We start from the raw sequence: 18,004 nt of genomic DNA, 5'->3' as shown, positions 1-18,004 counted from the left end.
CCTGGTTTTCTACCAAAAGTGGTTTCTAATAAGAATATTAACCAGGAAATTATTGTTCCTTCTCTGTGTCCTAACCCAGTTTCTAGGAAGGAACGACTTTTACACAATCTTGACGTGGTTCGTGCTTTAAAATTCTATTTAAAAGCGACTAAAGATTTCAGACAAACATCATCCTTGTTTGTCGTCTACTCTGGTAAGAGGAGAGGTCAGAAAGCGACTACTACCTCTCTTTCCTTTTGGCTGAACAGCATCATCCGATTGGCTTATGAGACTGCTGGACGGCAGCCTCCTGAACGAATTACAGCTCATTCCACCAGAGCAGTGGCTTCCACATGGGCTTTTAAGAATGAGGCTTCTGTTGAACAGATTTGTAAGGCAGCGACTTTGTCTTCACTGCATACATTCGCCAATTACAAATTTGATACTTTTGCTTCTTCGGAGGCTATTTTTGGGTGAAAGGTTTTGCAAGCAGTGGTGCCTTCCGTTTAGGTTACCTGACTTGTTCCCTCCCTTCATCCGTGTCCTATTGCTTTGGTATTGGTATCCCACAAGTAAGGATGAATCCGTGGACTGAATACACCAAGTAAGAGAAAACAGAATTTATGCTTACCTGATAAATTTCTTTCTCTTACGGTGTATTCAGTCCACGGCCCGCCCTGACATTTAAGTCAGGTTCAAATTCAATTTAAAATAACTACAGTCACCACTGCACCCTATGGTTCTCCTTTTTCTCCTAACCGTCGGTCGAATGACTGGGGGGGCGGAGCCTGAGGGGAGCTATATGGACAGCTTTGCTGTGTGCTCTCTTTGCCACTTCCTGTAGGGATTGAGAATATCCCACAAGTAAGGATGAATCCGTGGACTGAATACACCGTAAGAGAAAGAAATTTATCAGGTAAGCATAAATTCTGTTTTTTTCAATTGACTACTTCTTGCAATTGCGGGTATTAGGCCCGCGGGTGCGTCAAATGCTAAACTTTATTACGTCATTCTTGGCGTGAAAATATTTTGGGCGCGAAAAAATACGTTTATGACGCAACTTCGTAATTTCCGGCGTCATACTTGACGCAGAGACCTTTCACACGGCGGCGTCATTAGTGACGCGAGTGTGTCATTTCCGGTTATTTTTTCATTATTTCAATACCCCTTGTATCTTTGCCTCTTGCTTTTTTTTTTTCTATCAGAGGCCTATGGTATTGCATTTTTTCCCATTCCTGAAACTGTCATATAAGGAAATAGATAATTTCTTTCATGTAATTAGCAAGAGTCCATGAGCTAGTGACGTATGGGATATACATTCCTACCAGGAGGGGCAAAGTTTCCCAAACCTCAAAATGCCTATAAATACACACCTCACCACACCCACAATTCAGTTTTACAAACTTTGCCTCCCGTGGAGGTGGTGAAGTAAGTTTGTGCTAGATTCGCAGCATTCTGGAGCCCGGTTTTCCTCTCAGAGTGTAGTGAATGTCAGAGGGATGTGAAGAGAGTGTTGCCTATTTGAATTCAATGGTCTCCTTCTACGGGATCTATTTCATAGGTTCTCTGTTATCGGTCGTAGAGATTCATCTCTTACCTCCCTTTTCAGATCGACGATATACTCTTATATACCTTTACCTCTACTGATTCTCGTTTCAGTACTGGTTTGGCTATCTACTATATGTAGATGAGTGTCCTGGGGTAAGTAAGTCTTATTTTTTGTGACACTCTAAGCTATGGTTGGGCACTTTTATATAAAGTTCTAAATATATGTCTTTAAACTTATATTTGCCTTGATTCAGGATGATCAATATTCCTTATTTCAGACAAGTCAGTTTCATTATTTGGGTTAATGCATATGAATAATCAATTTTTTTCTTACCTTAAAAATTGTTTTCAAATTGACTTTTTTTCCCTGTGGGCTGTTAGTGTCTCGGGGGCTGAAAATGCTTCAATTTATTGCGTCATTCTTGGCTCGGACTTTATTGGCGCAAAATTTTTTTTGTCATTTCCGGCGTCATACTTGACGCCGGAAGTTGTTCGTGATTGCGTCATTTTTTTGACGTTTTGCGCCAAAAATGTCGGCATTACCGGATGTGGCGTCATTTTTGGCGCCAATAATGTGGGCGTCTTTTTTTTTTTTGGCGCTAAAAAATGTGGGCGTCATTCTTGTCTCCACCTTTTTTTCACATTATTTCAGTTTCATTTTTTCATTGCTTCTGGTTGCTAGAGGCTTATTCATTGGCATTCTTTCCCATTCCTGAAACTGTCATTTAAGGAATTGATAATTTTGCTTTATATGTTGTTTTTTCTATTACATATTGCAAGATGTCTCAGATTGACCCTGGATCAGAATCTACTTCTGGAAAGACGCTGCCTGATGCTGGTTCTACCAAAGTTAAGTGCATTTGTTGTAAACTTGTGGTAACTGTTCCTCCGGCTGTAGCTTGTGATGAATGTCATGATAAGCTTGCTAATGCAGATAGTATTTCCATTAGTAATATACCATTACCTGTTGCTGTTCCCTCAACATCTAATACTCAGGATGTTCCTGTTAATATAAGAGATTTTGTTTCTAAATCCATTAGGAAGGCTATGTCTGTTATTCCTCCTTCCAGTAAACGTAAAAAGTCTTTTAAAACTTCTCATTTTTCAGATGAAATTTTAAATGACCGTCATCATTCTGATTTGTCTGTTTCTGATGAGGATTTTTCTGGTTCAGAGGATTCTGTCTCAGATATTGACACTGATAAATCTTCATATTTATTTAAGATGGAATTTATTCGCTCTTTACTTAAAGAAGTTTTAATCGCTTTAGAGATGGAGGGATCTAGTCCTCTTGATACTAAATCTACTAAGCGTTTAAATTCGGTTTTTATACCTCCTATGGTTATTCCAGAAGTTTTTCCTGTCCCTGATGCTATTTCTGAAGTAATTTCTAGGGAATGGAATAATATGGGTACTTCATTTACTCCTTCTCAAAGGTTTAAGAAATTGTATCCTGTGCCATCTGACAGATTAGAGTTTTGGGACAAAATCCCTAAAGTTGATGGGGCTATCTCTACTCTTGCTAAACGTACTACTATTCCTATGGCAGATAGTACTTCCTTTAAGGATCCTTTAGATAGGAAGATTAAATCCTTTCTAAGGAAAGCTTATTTATGTTCAGGTAATCTTCTTAGGCCTTCTATTTCTTTGGCTGATGTTGCTGCCGCTTCCACTTTTTGGTTGGAGGCTTTAGCACAACAAGTATCAGACCATAATACTCATAGCATTGTTAAACTCCTTCAACATGCTAATAACTTTATTTGTGATGCCATCTTTGATATCATTAGAGTATATGTCTTTATCTATTTTAGCTAGAAGAGCTTTATGGCTTAAAACTTGGAATGCAGATATGTCTTCTAAGTCAACTTTGCTTTCTCTTTCTTTCCAAGGTAATAAATTATTTGGTTCCCAGTTGGATTCTATTATTTCAACTGTTACTGGGGGGAAAGGAACTTTTTTGCCTCAAAACAAAAAATCTAAAGGTAAATACAGGGCTGCTAATCGTTTTCGTTCCTTTCGTCAGAATAAGGAACAGAAGCCTGACCCTTCCCCTAAAGGAACAGTTTCTGTCTGGAAACCTTCTCCAATCTGGAATAAAACCAAGCCTTTTAGAAAGTCAAAACCAGCTCCCAAGTCCACATGAAGGTGCGGCCTTCATTCCAGCACAGCTGGTAGGGGGCAGGTTACGATTTTTCAAAGACATTTGGATCAATTCGATTCACAGTCTTTGGATTCAGAACATTGTTTCACAAGGGTGCAGAATAGGTTTCAAGGTAAGGCCGCCTGCGAGGAGATTTTTTCTCTCTCGCATTCCAATAAACCCAGTGAAGGCTCAGGCATTTCTGAAATGTGTTTCAGATCTAGAGTTGGCTGGAGTAATTGTGCCAGTTCCAGTTCTGGAACAGGGTCTGGGGTTTTACTCAAATCTATTCATTGTACCAAAGAAGGAGAATTCCTTCAGACCAGTTCTGGATCTAAAGATATTGAATCGTTATGTAAGAATACCAACATTCAAAATTGTAACTATAAGGACTATTCTGCCTTTTGTTCAGCAAGGGCATTATATGTCCACAATAGATTTACAGGATGCATATCTTCATATTCCGATTCATCCAGATCATTTTCAGTTTCTGAGATTCTCTTTTCTAGAGAAGCATTACCAGGTTGTGGCCCTTCCGTTTGGCCTAGCAACAGCTCCAAGGATCTTTTCGAAGGTTCTCTGTGCCCTTCTCTCTGTAATCAGAGAACGGGGTATTGCGGTATTTACTTATTTGGACGATATCTTGGTACTTGCTCAGTCTTTACATTCTGCAGAATCTCACACGAATCAACTTGTGTTGTTTTTTCAAAAACATGGTTGGAGGATCAATTTTCCAAAGAGTTAGTTGATTCCTCAGACAAAGATAACCTTTTTGGGTTTTCAAATAGATTCAGTGTCCATGACCTTGTCTCTAACAGAAAAGAGACGTCTGAGACTGAAGGTTTCGACAGGCTGAAACCAATTTCAATCATTCCCTTCGGTAGCTTTATGCATAGAAATTCTAGGTCTCATGACTGCTGCATCGGACGCGATCCCCTTTGCTCGTTTTCACATGCGACCTCTTCAGCTTTGTATGCTGAACCAGTGGTGCAAGGATTATACAAAGATATCACAATTAATATCCTTAAATCCCAATGTACGACACTCTCTGACGTGGTGGATAGATCACCATCGTTTAGTCCAAGGGGCTTCTTTTGTTCGTCCAACCTGGACTGTGATCTCAACAGATGCGAGTCTGTCAGGTTGGGGAGCTGTATGGGGATCTCTGACTGCGCAGGGGGTTTGGGAATCTCAGGAGGCGAGATTACCAATCAACATTTTGGAACTCCGTGCGATTTTCAGAGCTCTTCACTTTTCGCCTCTTCTGAAGAGAGAATCGTTTATTTATTTTCAGACAGATAATGTCACAACCGTGGCATATGTCAATCATCAAGGTGGGACTCCCAGTCCTCAGGCTATGAAAGAAGTATCTCGGATACTTGTATGGGCGGAATCCAGCTCCTGTCTAATTTCTGCGGTTCACATCCCAGGTGTAGACAATTGGGAAGCGGATTATCTCAGTCGCCAGACGTTACATCCGGGCGAATGGTCCCTTCACCCAGAGGTATTTCTTCAGATTGTTCAAATCTGGGGACTTCCAGAAATAGATCTGATGGCCTCTCATCTAAACAAGAAACTTCCCAGGTATCTGTCCAGATCCAGGGACCCTCAGTCGGAGGCAGTGGACGCGTTGTCGCTTCCTTGGAATTATCATCCTGCCTATATCTTTCCGCCTCTAGTTCTTCTTCCAAAGGTGATTTCCAAAATTCTAATGGAACGTTCGTTTGTGCTGCTGGTGGCTCCAGCATGGCCTCACAGGTTTTGGTATGCGGATCTCATTCGGATTGCCAGTTACCAACCTCGGACTCTTCCGTTAAGACCAGACCTTCTATCTCAAGGCCCTTTTTTTCATCAGGATCTCAAATCATTAAATTTGAAGGTATGGAAATTGAACGCTTGATTCTTAGTCATAGAGGTTTCTCTGACTCAGTAATTAATACTATGTTACAGGCTCGTAAATCTCTGTCTAGGAAGATTTATTATCAAGTCTAGAAGACTTACATTTCTTGGTGTTCTTTCAGAATTCCTAGAATTTTACAGTTTCTTCAGGATGGTTTGGATAAAGGTTTGTCTGCAAGTTCTTTGAAAGGTCAAATCTCTGCTCTTTCTGTTCTTTTTCACAGAAAATTGCTAATCTTCCTTATATTCATTGTTTTGTACAGGCTTTGGTTCGTATCAAACCTGTCATTAAGTTAATCTCTCCTCCTTGGAGTCTTAATTTGGTTCTGAAGGCTTTACAAGCTCCTCCGTTTGAACCTATGCATTCTCTGGACATTAAATATCTTTCTTGGAAAGTTCTGTTCCTTTTGGCCATCTCTTCTGCTAGAAGAGTTTCTGAGTTATCTGCTCTTTCTTGTGAATCTCCTTTTCTGATTTTTCATCAGGATAAGGCAGAGTTGCGGACTTCATTTAAATTTTTACCTAAGGTTGTGAATTCTAACAACATTAGTAGAGAAATTGTGGTTCCTTCATTGTGTCCTAATCCTAAGAATTCAAAGGAGAGATCTTTACATTCTTTGGATGTAGTAAGAGCTTTGAAATATTATGTTGAAGCTACTAAAGATTTTAGAAAGACTTCTAGTCTATTTATTATCTTTTCTGGGTCCAGAAAAGGTCAGAAGGCCTCCGCCATTTCTTTGGCGTCTTGGTTAAAGTCTTTGATTCATCATGCTTATGTAGAGTCGGGTAAATCCCCGCCTCAAAGAATTGCGGCTCATTCTACTAGGTCTACTAGGTCAGTTTCTACTTACTGGGCGTTTAGGAATGAAGCTTTGATGTGTTTTTCTTCTTCTGAAGCAGTTTTTGGTAGAAAAGTACTTCAGGCAGCTGTTTCAGTTTGATTCTTCTGCTTATAATTTCAGTTTTTCTCATTATTAAGATTAAAACTTTTGTTTTGGGTTGTGGATTATTATTATTTTTCAGCGGAATTGGCTGTCTTTATTTTATCCCTCCCTCTCTAGTGACTCTTGCGTGGAAGTTCCACATCTTGGGTATTTATTATCCCATACGTCACTAGCTCAAGGACTCTTGCTAATTACATGAAAGAAAACATAATTTATGTAAGAACTTACCTGATAAATTCATTTCTTTCATATTAGCAAGAGTCCATGAGGCCCACCCTTTTTTTGTGGTGGTTATGATTTTTTTGTATAAAGCACAATTATTCCAATTGCTTATTTTGATGCTTTCGCTCCTTTCTTATCACCCCACTTCTTGGCTATTCGTTAAACTGAATTGTGGGTGTGGTGACGGGTGTATTTATAGGCATTTTGAGGTTTGGGAAACTTTGCCCCTCCTGGTAGGAATGTATATCCCATACGTCACTAGCTCATGGACTCTTGCTAATATGAAAGAAATGAATTTATCAGGTAAGCTCTTACATAAATTATGTTTTTGCTTTATATGTTGTTTTTTCTCTTACATTGTGCAAGATGTCCCAATCTGATCCTGTCTCAGAAGTTTCTGCTGGAACATTGCTGCCTGACATCGGTTTTACCAAAGCTAAGTGCATCTGTTGTAAAATTGTAGAAATTTTTTCACCGAATGTCATTTGTAATAGTTGTCATGATAAACTTTTACATGCAGATAGTGTTTCCATCAGTAATAGTACATTGCCAGTTGCAGTTCCTTCAACTTCTAATGTGCATGATATACCTGTAAATTTTTATAGAATTTGTTTCTGATTCTATTCTGAAGGCTTTGTCTGCATTTCCACCTTCTAATAAACGTAAAAGGTCTTTTAAAACTTCTCATTTAGCTGATGAAATTTCAAATGACCAACAACATAGTAATTTATCCTCTTCTGATGAGGATCTATCTGAGACAGAAGATCCTTCCTCAGACATTGACACTGACAAATCTACTTATTTATTTAAAATAGAGTATATGCGTTTTTTATTAAAAGAAGTGTTAATTACTTTGGATATTGAGGTAACCAGTCCTATTGACGTTCAGTCTAATAAACGTTTAAATGCTGTTTTTTTCCTATTCCTGAGGCTATTTCTGATATGATTTCTAGGGAATGGAATAAGCCAGGTACTACTTTTATTCCTTCTTCAAGGTTTAAAAAATTGTATCCTTTACCAGCAAAATCTATAGAGTTTTGGGGAAATATCCCCAAAGTTGATGGGGCTATTTCTACTCTTGCTAAACGTACCACTATTCCTATGGAAGATAGTACTTCTTTTAAGGATCCCTTAGATAGGAAGCTTGAATCTTATTTAAGGAAGGCCTATTTATATTCAGGTCATCTTCTCAGACCTGCTATTTCTTTGGCTGATGTTGCGGCTGCATCAACTTTCTGGTTGGAAAATTTAGCACAACAAGAATTGGATTCTGACATATCTAGCATTATTCCCTTACTGAAACATGCTAATCATTTTATTTGTGATGCCATTTTTGATATTATCAAAATTGATGTTAGATCCATGTCTTTAGCTGTATTAGCTAGAAGAGCTTTGTGGCTTAAATCTTGGAATGCTGATATGACATCTAAATCTAGATTGCTATCTCTTTCTTTCCAAGGTAATAATTTATTTGGTTCTCAGTTGGATTCTATTATTTCAACTATCACTGGGGGAAAAGGAGTTATTCAGCCTCAGGATAAAAAACCTAAGGGTAAATCTAAGGCTTCTAACCGTTTTCGTTCCTTTCGTCAGAATAAGGAACAAAAACTCAATCCTCCCCCCAAGGAATCTGCTTCCAATTGGAAGCCTTCCTCAAATTAGAATAAATCCAAGCCATTTAGGAAACCAAAGTCAGCCCCTAAGTCCGCATGAAAGTGCGGCCCTCATTACAGCTCAGCTGGTAGGGGGCAAATTAAGGTTTTTCAAGGATTTTTGGATAAAATCTGTCCAAAATCATTGGATTCAGAGCATTGTCTCTCAAGGGTATTGAATAGGATTCAGAGTAAGACTTCCTGTGAGAAGATTTTTTCTCTCATGTATCCCTGTAAATCCAGTAAAAGCTCAGGCTTTTCTGAAGTGTGTTTCAGACCTGGAGTCTTCAGGGGTAATCATGCCAGTTCCTCCTCAGGAACAAGGTTTGGGGTTTTATTCAAACCTATTCATTGTACCAAAGAAAGAAAATGTATTCAGACCAGTTCTAGATCTGAAAATTGTTAATCATTATAGTCACCATCTTGAAAGTTGGTACTCTTACATAAGGACTAATTCTGACTTATGTTCAGCGAGGACATTATATGTCAACAATAGACTTGCAGGATGCATACCTTCATATTCCGATTCATCCAGAACACTATCCGTTTCTGAGATTCTCTTTTCTAGACAAGCATTACCAATTTGTTGCTCTTCCATTTGGCCTAGCAAAAGCTCCAAGAATCTTTTCAAAGGTTCTGGGTGCCCTACTATCTGTAATCAGAGAACAGGGTATTGCAGTGTTTCCTTATTTGGACGATATCTTGGTACTAGCTCAGTCTTTACGTACTGCAGAATCTCACACGAATCAACTAGTGTTGTTTCTTCGGAAACATGGTTGGAGGATCAATTTACCAAAAAGTTTCTTGATTCCTCAGACAAGGGTCACCTTTTTAGGCTTCCAGATAGATTCAGTGTCCATTACACTGTCTCTAACAGACAAGAGATGTTTAAAATTGGTCTCAGCATGCCGGCACCTTCAGTCTCAGTCATTCCCTTCAGTGGCTATGTGCATGGAAGTTTTAGGTCTTATGACTGCAGCATCGGACGTGATCCCTTTTGCTCGTTTTCACATGAGACCTCTACAGCTTTGTATGCTGAATCAATGGTGCAGGGATTATACAAACATATCACAATTAATATCCTTGAATCCCAATGTACGACACTCTCTGACATGGTGGATAGATCACCATCGTTTGGTTCAAGGGGCTTCTTTTGTTCGGCCAACCTGGACTGTGATCACAACAGATGCGAGTCTTTCAGGTTGGGGAGCTGTTTGGGGATCTCTGACAGCACAATGAGTTTGGAAATCTCAAGAGGCGAGATTACCAATAAATATTTTAGAACTCCGTGCAATTCTCAGGGCTCTTCAGTTCTGGCCTCTGCTAAAGAGAGAACAGTTCATTTGTTTTCAGACAGACAATATCACAACTGTGGCTTATGTCAATCATCAGGGTGGGACTCACAGTCCGCAAGCTATGAAAGAAGTATCTTGGATACTTGCTTGGGCGGAATCCAGCTCCTGTCTAATCTCTGCGGTACATATCCCAGGTGTAGACAATTGGGAGGCGGATTATCTCAGCCGCCAGACTTTACATCCAGGGGAGTGGTCTCTCCATCCAGATGTGTTTTCTCAGATGTTCAGATGTGGGGTCTTCCAGAGATAGATCTCATGGCCTCTCATCTAAACAAGAAACTTCCCAGATACCTGTCCAGGTCCAGGGATGTTCAGGCGGAAGCAGTGGATGCGCTGACACTTCCTTGGCGTGATAATCCTGCTTACATCTTCCCGCCTCTAGTTCTCGTTCCAAGAGTGATCTCCAAAATCATCATGGAACAGTCTTTTGTGTTGCTGGTGGCTCCAGCATGGCCACACAGGTTTTGGTATGCGGATCTGGTTCGGATGTCCAGTTGCCCGCCTTGGCCACTTCCGTTACGGCCAGACCTGCTATCTCAAGGTCCGTTTTTCCATCAGGATCTCAAATCATTAAATTTGAAGGTATGGAAATTGAACGCTTAGTTCTAAGTCATAGATGTTTCTCTGACTCAGTGATTAATACTATGTTACAAGCTCGTAAATCTGTCTCTAGAAAGATTTATTATAGAGTTTGGAAGACTTGCATTTCATGGTGTTCTTCTCATAAATTCTCCTGACATTCTTTTAGAATTCCTAGAATTTTACAGTTTCTTCAGGATGGTTTAGATAAGGGTTTGTCTGCAAGTTCCTTGAAAGGACAAATCTCTGCTCTTTCTGTTTTATTTCATAGAAAGATTGCTATACTTCCTGATATACACTGTTTTGTACATGCTTTAATTCGTTTTAAGCCTGTCATTAAGTCAATTTCTCCTCCTTGGAGTCTTAATTTGGTTCTGAAGGCTTTACAGGCTCCTCCATTTGAAACTGGAGCAAATCAGTATTAAACTGACAAAAATGTATATCTGTTTAGCACTCACATTCCTGCGGTATCATTTTGAAAGGATGTTAACTATAATGAGACTCCTCGGAGGAGTTCTGAGCTAGAATATAAAATTTAACTAACCTTTATTGGAAAATGTTAAAAACGTTACATACACATAAGGACAAGACTTTTAAAATTAACGTCTGCTGTAGAAATTAGTGTTTGGTGTATTCACCATAAGGCTAAACAGGTAACAAGTGATTTATGGGCTTCAGTGATAGACTTGCCTGTAGCTTAATGATTCTAAGATAGAACAGTTTGTAGCTTTTCCCCAGAGATATTAGTTAATTGTGTAATAATGTAGGTTCACTAGTTACTGAGATTATGATAATCTAATGCAATGCTAGGGTTATAGTAATGTATTTATTACTACCTTCTACCCTGTAATTCCATTGAGTTAGATAATTCATCTAAGTAAGTGTCAACCTTGTAATATGAACCTACAGATCTTTTATTAAAATGCTAATACAATCTGTAAAAGATTTTGGTTCTTAGACCTATTACGGTAAGAAGGTATTGCCTTAATTGCCTGGTATGGCAGGGAATTTGGTTGGGATATCAGGACCAATTGAACTTTCTTAGTTATATAATTAAAATAGCTAAGTTAAACATAGTGGATATTCAGCACCTTACTGCTTAAATTCAGAGGTTGTATATGGATTAGTTGTATTAACTTTCTTCCCCACTAGATGTCAGTATTGTAATTTACATTCGCCCTTTAGTCATACAGGTAATAACGTTAAATATATGGTTTTCACACTAGAAGAATCCAAGCTAAAGGGAGCAAATGTAACATACTAAGAATACTAGTATGAATATCATAGCGGATTACAGTTAACCCTTATACCCACTTTGGAGCATTATAGGTATTTTGAATATCGTTAGAATATATTACTGCTCTGTAGTATTGGGCTTTAAATATCTGACAGATGATTAGAAAGTGATTCAGAACTTAGTTTAGACAGTAAGTAATCACATGGAATGAAACATAATGTCAAGCTATATGTTATTATGTTGTTATATTTTAGTTATATAATATCCGGTCTGATTCCTAGGTTGAAGTTTTTAGGATTAAAGGTGCATCAATTCTCCCTGCGGTTTGGAGCTTTACACTTTTAGTTCTTGTATAATTTATTTGACGTTTTCTTTCATTTCCATATAAGTTAGGCTGGCTCCACCATTTTTGTTATTAAGGGGATATCCGTATAGACGGTTTTAACTATGTTTTTAGCTTATTGTGTACTGTGAGAAAGCTAAATATTTTAATTGATTTTTATCATAGTTAGGGCAAAATGCTTCTATTAGTCAGTTACCAATTTTTGCTTTTATGTTCAGAAAGATAGTTATATTACCGGCCTATACCTTTATTCTGTGAATAGTTATTGGTTAGCCTCTGTAATAATGTACCCGCCTGTACCTTTAAGGACGGACCAGTTTCTCTTGCAAGTCTTTATCGTTGTAATAACATTACTGAATTTATATAGTTGTTAACTTGCTTATACTTTAGGTAACTTATATAGAATGAGGTGGCTAATTTATACCTTAGTAATGGTATCGCATCTAAATCTAAACACAAAAATTACCGGCCTATACCCAGACTTGAAGATATGAATTTTGACTTAGTGATGACAAGTTACGGTAACTTATTTTCTGTATGTAATTTCCCTCTGGCTGAGTTCATATGTAAGTTTGATGTTAAATTGGTTCTGATTAAGTTTAGTTAAGAAGGATTCAAGTTCTAATTTAGAACCCTCCCAAATGAACATAATATCATCTATGTATCTCAGCCAGAGGGGGACTTGTTTTAGATAGTTATCATTTTCACTGGAAAAGACTGAAGTTTGCTCCCACCATCCTAAAAAAAAGGTTTGCGTAAGTGGGGACACATGCCGTGCCCATCGCCGTCCCTCGTGTTTGCAGGTAAAATTTATCGTCAAATACGAAGAAGTTCTTCTTCAGTACGAATTCTAACAGGTCTAATATGAATTTGTTATGATCTTCGTCTTCCTCCGTCGACATATCCAGATAGTGTTTAGCAGCTTTAAGGCCTAACTCATGTTTGATGCTAGTATATAATGCCTCTATGTCGGCTGTCACCAGCCAGGTGTTCTTATTAAGTTGGATATCTTGTAGATGTTGCAATACTTCCATGGTATCTTTCGTATATGATAGCATTTGTGTTAAGAATTCCCTTAGTCTTAAATCTATGTATTGGCTTGCTTTCTCCGTTAGATTCTCGTTTCCAGAAACAATCGGGCGACCCGGTGGATGTTTACTGTTCTTATGTATTTTGGGTATAAGGTAGAATGTCGCCACTTTAGGATTTTTTACCGTTAAGAATTTCTTTTCTTTTTCAGAGATAGTATTGTGTATCTTCGCAAAAGAAATCAGATAATTATATTCTTGATGGAATTGTTGCATGGGATTGCTCCATAATTTCTTGTAACAAGTATCATTTTTTAGTTGGTTATTCACTTCTTTGACATACATTTCTCTGGGCCATAGGACGATGTTGCCACACTTGTCCGCTTTACGGATGATGATGTCATCCCATTGCTGTATTTCCTGGTATAGGCCGGTAACCACCTTAGAACCGCTCGCGGTGTGTAGCGATAACTTTTCCCTGGTATTAATAGGTAATCTGTAACATAAGTTACTTTGCTAACATCACAAACTGCCCACTTGGTATAGGCCGGTAACTACCTCAGAACCATCTGCGGTCTGCAGCAGTAACATTTCCCTGGTATTAATAGGTAATCTGCAACTCCAGTTACGTTGCTAACGTAAACTGCCCACCTGGTATAGGCTAGTATCCACCTCAGAATCACTTGTGGTCTGTAGCGGTAAACTTTCCCTTGTATTAGTGGTAATCTGCAACACAAGTAATGTTGCCAACATTATAAACTGGCCCATTTGGGATGGACTGGTAACCACCTCAGAAGATAAGTTACCGTAACTTGTCATCACTAAGTCAAAATTCATATCTTCAAGTCTGGGTATAGGCCGGTAATTTTTGTGTTTAGATTTAGATGCGATACCATTACTAAGGTATAAATTAGCCACCTCATTCTATATAAGTTACCTAAAGTATAAGCAAGTTAACAACTATATAAATTCAGTAATGTTATTACAACGATAAAGACTTGCAAGAGAAACTGGTCTGTCCTTAAAGGTACAGGCAGGTACATTATTACAGAGGCTAACCAATAACTATTCACAGAATAAAGGTATAGGCCGGTAATATAACTATCTTACTGAACATAAAAGCAAAAATTGGTAACTGACTAATAGAAGCATTTTGCCCTAACTATGATAAAAATCAATTAAAATATTCAGCTTTCTCACAGTACACAATAAGCTAAAAACATTGTTAAAACAGTCTATACGGATATCCCCTTAATAACAAAAATGGTGGAGCCAGCCTAACTTATATGGAAATGAAAGAAAACTTCAAATAAATTATACAAGAACTAAAAGTGTAAAGCTCCAAACCGCAGGGAGAATTGATACACATTTAATCCTAAGAACTTCAACCTAGGAATCAGACCGGATATTATATAACTAAAATATAGCAACATAATAACATATAGCTTGACATTATGTTTCATTCCATGTGATTACTTACTGTTCTGAATCACTTCCTAACCATCTGTCAGATATTTAAAGCCCAATACTACAGAGCAGTAATATATTCTAACGATATTCAAAATACCTATAATGCTCCAAAGTGGGTATAAGGGTTAACTGTAATCCGCTATGATATTCATACTAGTATTCTTAGTATGTTACATTTGCTCCCTTTAGCTTGGATTCTTCTAGTGTGAAAACCATATATTTAACGTTATTACCTGTATGACTAAAGGGCGAATGTAAATTACAATACTGACATCTAGTGGGGAAGAAAGTTAATACAACCAATCCATATACAACCTCTGAATTTAAGCAGTAAGGTGCTGAATATCCACTATGTTTAACTTGGCTATTTTAATTACAGGTAGCCCTCAGTTTACGCCAGGGTTAGGTTCCAGAAGGAATGGTTGTAAATCGAAACCGTTGTAAATTGAAACCCAGCTTATAATGTAAGTCAATGGGAAGTGAGGGAGATAGGTTCCAGGTCCCTCTCAAAATTGTCATAAGTAACACATAATACATTATTTCTCCAACATAGGTGTGTCCGGTCCACGGCGTCATCCTTACTTGTGGGATATTCTCTTCCCCAACAGGAAATGGCAAAGAGCCCAGCAAAGCTGGTCACATGATCCCTCCTAGGCTCCGCCTTCCCCAGTCATTCTCTTTGCCGTTGTACAGGCAACATCTCCACGGAGATGGCTTAGAGTTTTTTGGTGTTTAAATGTAGTTTTTATTCTTCAATCAAGAGTTTGTTATTTTAAAATAGTGCTGGTATGTACTATTTACTCTGAAACAGAAAAGAGATGAAGATTTCTGTTTGTAAGAGGAAAATGATTTTAGCAACCGTTACTAAAATCGATGGCTGTTTCCACACAGGACTGTTGAGAGGAATTAACTTCAGTTGGGGGAAACAGTGAGCAGACTTTTGCTGCTTGAGGTATGACACATTTCTAACAAGACTAGGTAATGCTGGAAGCTGTCATTTTCCCTATGGGATCCGGTAAGCCATTTTTATTACATAAGAATAAAGGGCTTTACAAGGGCTTTTAAGACTGGTAGACATTTTCTGGCTAAAACGATTGATATATAAGCATTTTTAATACTTCATAGCTTTGAGGAGTTATTTTATTCTTGGGAATTATGTAAAATAACCGGCAGGCACTGTATTGGACACCTTTTTTCTCTAGGGGCAGAGCCTCATTTTCGCGCCTCTATTGCGCAGTTGTTTTTGGGAAGCAAGACATGCAGATGCATGTGTGAGGAGCTCAGATACATAGAAAAAGCTTTCTGAAGGCGTCATTTGGTATCGTATTCCCCTTTGGGCTTGGTTGGGTCTCAGCAAAGCAGATACCAGGGACTGTATAGGGGTTAAATATAAAAACGGCTCCGGTTCCGTTATTTTAAGAGTTAAAGCTTTCAAATTTGGTGTGCAATACTTTTAAGGCTTTAAGACACTGTGGTGAAATTTTGGTGAAATTTGAACAATTCCTTCATACTTTTTCACATTTGCAGTAATAAAGTGTGTTCAGTTTAAAATTTAAAGTGACAGTAACGGTTTTATTTTAAAACGTTTTTTGTACTTTGTTATCAAGTTTATGCCTGTTTAACATGTCTGAACTATCAGATAGACTGTGTTCTGTATGTGGGGAAGCCAAGGTTCCTTCTCATTTAAATAGATGTGATTTATGTGACACAAAATTTAGAGAAAATGATGCCCAAGATGATTCCTCAAGTGAGGGGAGTAAGCATGGTACTGCATCATCCCCTCCTTCGTCTACGCCAGTCTTGCCCACACAGGAGGCCCCTAGTACATCTAGTGCGCCAATACTCCTTACTATGCAACAATTAACGGCTGTAATGGATAATTCTATCAAAAACATTTTAGCCAAAATGCCCACTTATCAGCGAAAGCGCGACTGCTCTGTTTTAGAAAATACTGAAGAGCATGAGGACGCTGATGATATTGGTTCTGAAGTGCCCCTACACCAGTCTGAGGGGGCCAGGGAGGTTTTGTCTGAGGGAGAAATTTCAGATTCAGGGAAAATTTCTCAACAAGCTGAACCTGATGTGATTACATTCAAATTTAAATTGGAACATCTCCGCGCTCTGCTTAAGGAGGTGTTATCTACTCTGGATGATTGTGAGAATTTGGTCATTCCAGAGAAATTATGTAAGATGGACAAGTTCCTAGAGGTCCCGGGGCCCCCCGAAGCTTTTCCTATACCCAAGCGGGTGGCGGACATTGTAAACAAAGAATGGGAAAGGCCCGGCATACCTTTCGTCCCTCCCCCTATATTTAAGAAATTGTTTCCTATGGTCGACCCCAGAAAGGACTTATGGCAGACAGTCCCCAAGGTCGAGGGGGCGGTTTCTACTCTAAACAAACGCACCACTATCCCCATAGAAGATAGTTGTGCTTTCAAAGATCCTATGGATAAAAAATTAGAGGGTTTGCTTAAAAAGATGTTTGTTCAGCAAGGTTACCTTCTACAACCAATTTCATGCATTGTTCCTGTCACTACAGCAGCGTGTTTCTGGTTCGATGAACTAGAAAAGGCGCTCAATAAAGATTCTTCTTATGAGGAGATTTTGGACAGAATTCATGCTCTCAAATTGGCTAACTCTTTTACTTTAGACGCCACTTTGCAATTGGCTAGATTAGCGGCGAAAAATTCTGGGTTTGCTATTGTGGCGCGCAGAGCGCTTTGGCTAAAATCTTGGTCAGCGGATGCGTCTTCCAAGAACAAATTGCTTAACATTCCTTTCAAGGGGAAAACGCTGTTTGGCCCTGACTTGAAAGAGATTATTTCTGATATCACTGGGGGCAAGGGCCACGCCCTTCCTCAGGATAGGTCTTTCAAGGCTAAGAATAAACCAAATTTTCGTCCCTTTCGCAGAAACGGACCAGCCCCAAGTGCTACATCCTCTAAGCAAGAGGGTAATACTTCTCAAGCCAAGCCAGCCTGGAGGCCAATGCAAGGCTGGAACAAAGGTAAGCAGGCCAAGAAACCTGCCACTGCTACCAAGACAGCATGAGATGTTGGCCCCCGATCCAGGACCGGATCTGGTGGGGGGCAGACTCTCTCTCTTTGCTCAGGCTTGGGCAAGAGATGTTCTGGATCCTTGGGCGCTGGAAATAGTCTCCCAAGGTTATCTTCTGGAATTCAAGGGGCTTCCCCCAAGGGGGAGGTTCCACAGGTCTCAATTGTCTTCAGACCACATAAAAAGACAGGCATTCTTACATTGTGTAGAAGACCTGTTAAAAATGGGAGTGATTCATCCTGTTCCATTAGGAGAACAAGGGATGGGGTTCTACTCCAATCTGTTCATAGTTCCCAAAAAAGAGGGAACATTCAGACCAATCTTAGATCTCAAGATCCTAAACAAGTTTCTCAAGGTTCCATCGTTCAAAATGGAAACCATTCGAACAATTCTTCCTTCCATCCAGGAAGGTCAATTCATGACCACGGTGGATTTAAAGGATGCGTATCTGCATATTCCTATCCACAAGGAACATCATCGGTTCCTAAGGTTCGCCTTTCTGGACAAGCATTACCAGTTTGTGGCACTTCCATTCGGATTAGCCACTGCTC

This window comes from Bombina bombina, chromosome 1 (genome assembly GCF_027579735.1).
Source record: "Bombina bombina isolate aBomBom1 chromosome 1, aBomBom1.pri, whole genome shotgun sequence".
Classification (NCBI taxonomy): domain Eukaryota; kingdom Metazoa; phylum Chordata; class Amphibia; order Anura; family Bombinatoridae; genus Bombina; species Bombina bombina.
This window is presented reverse-complemented; position numbering follows the sequence as displayed.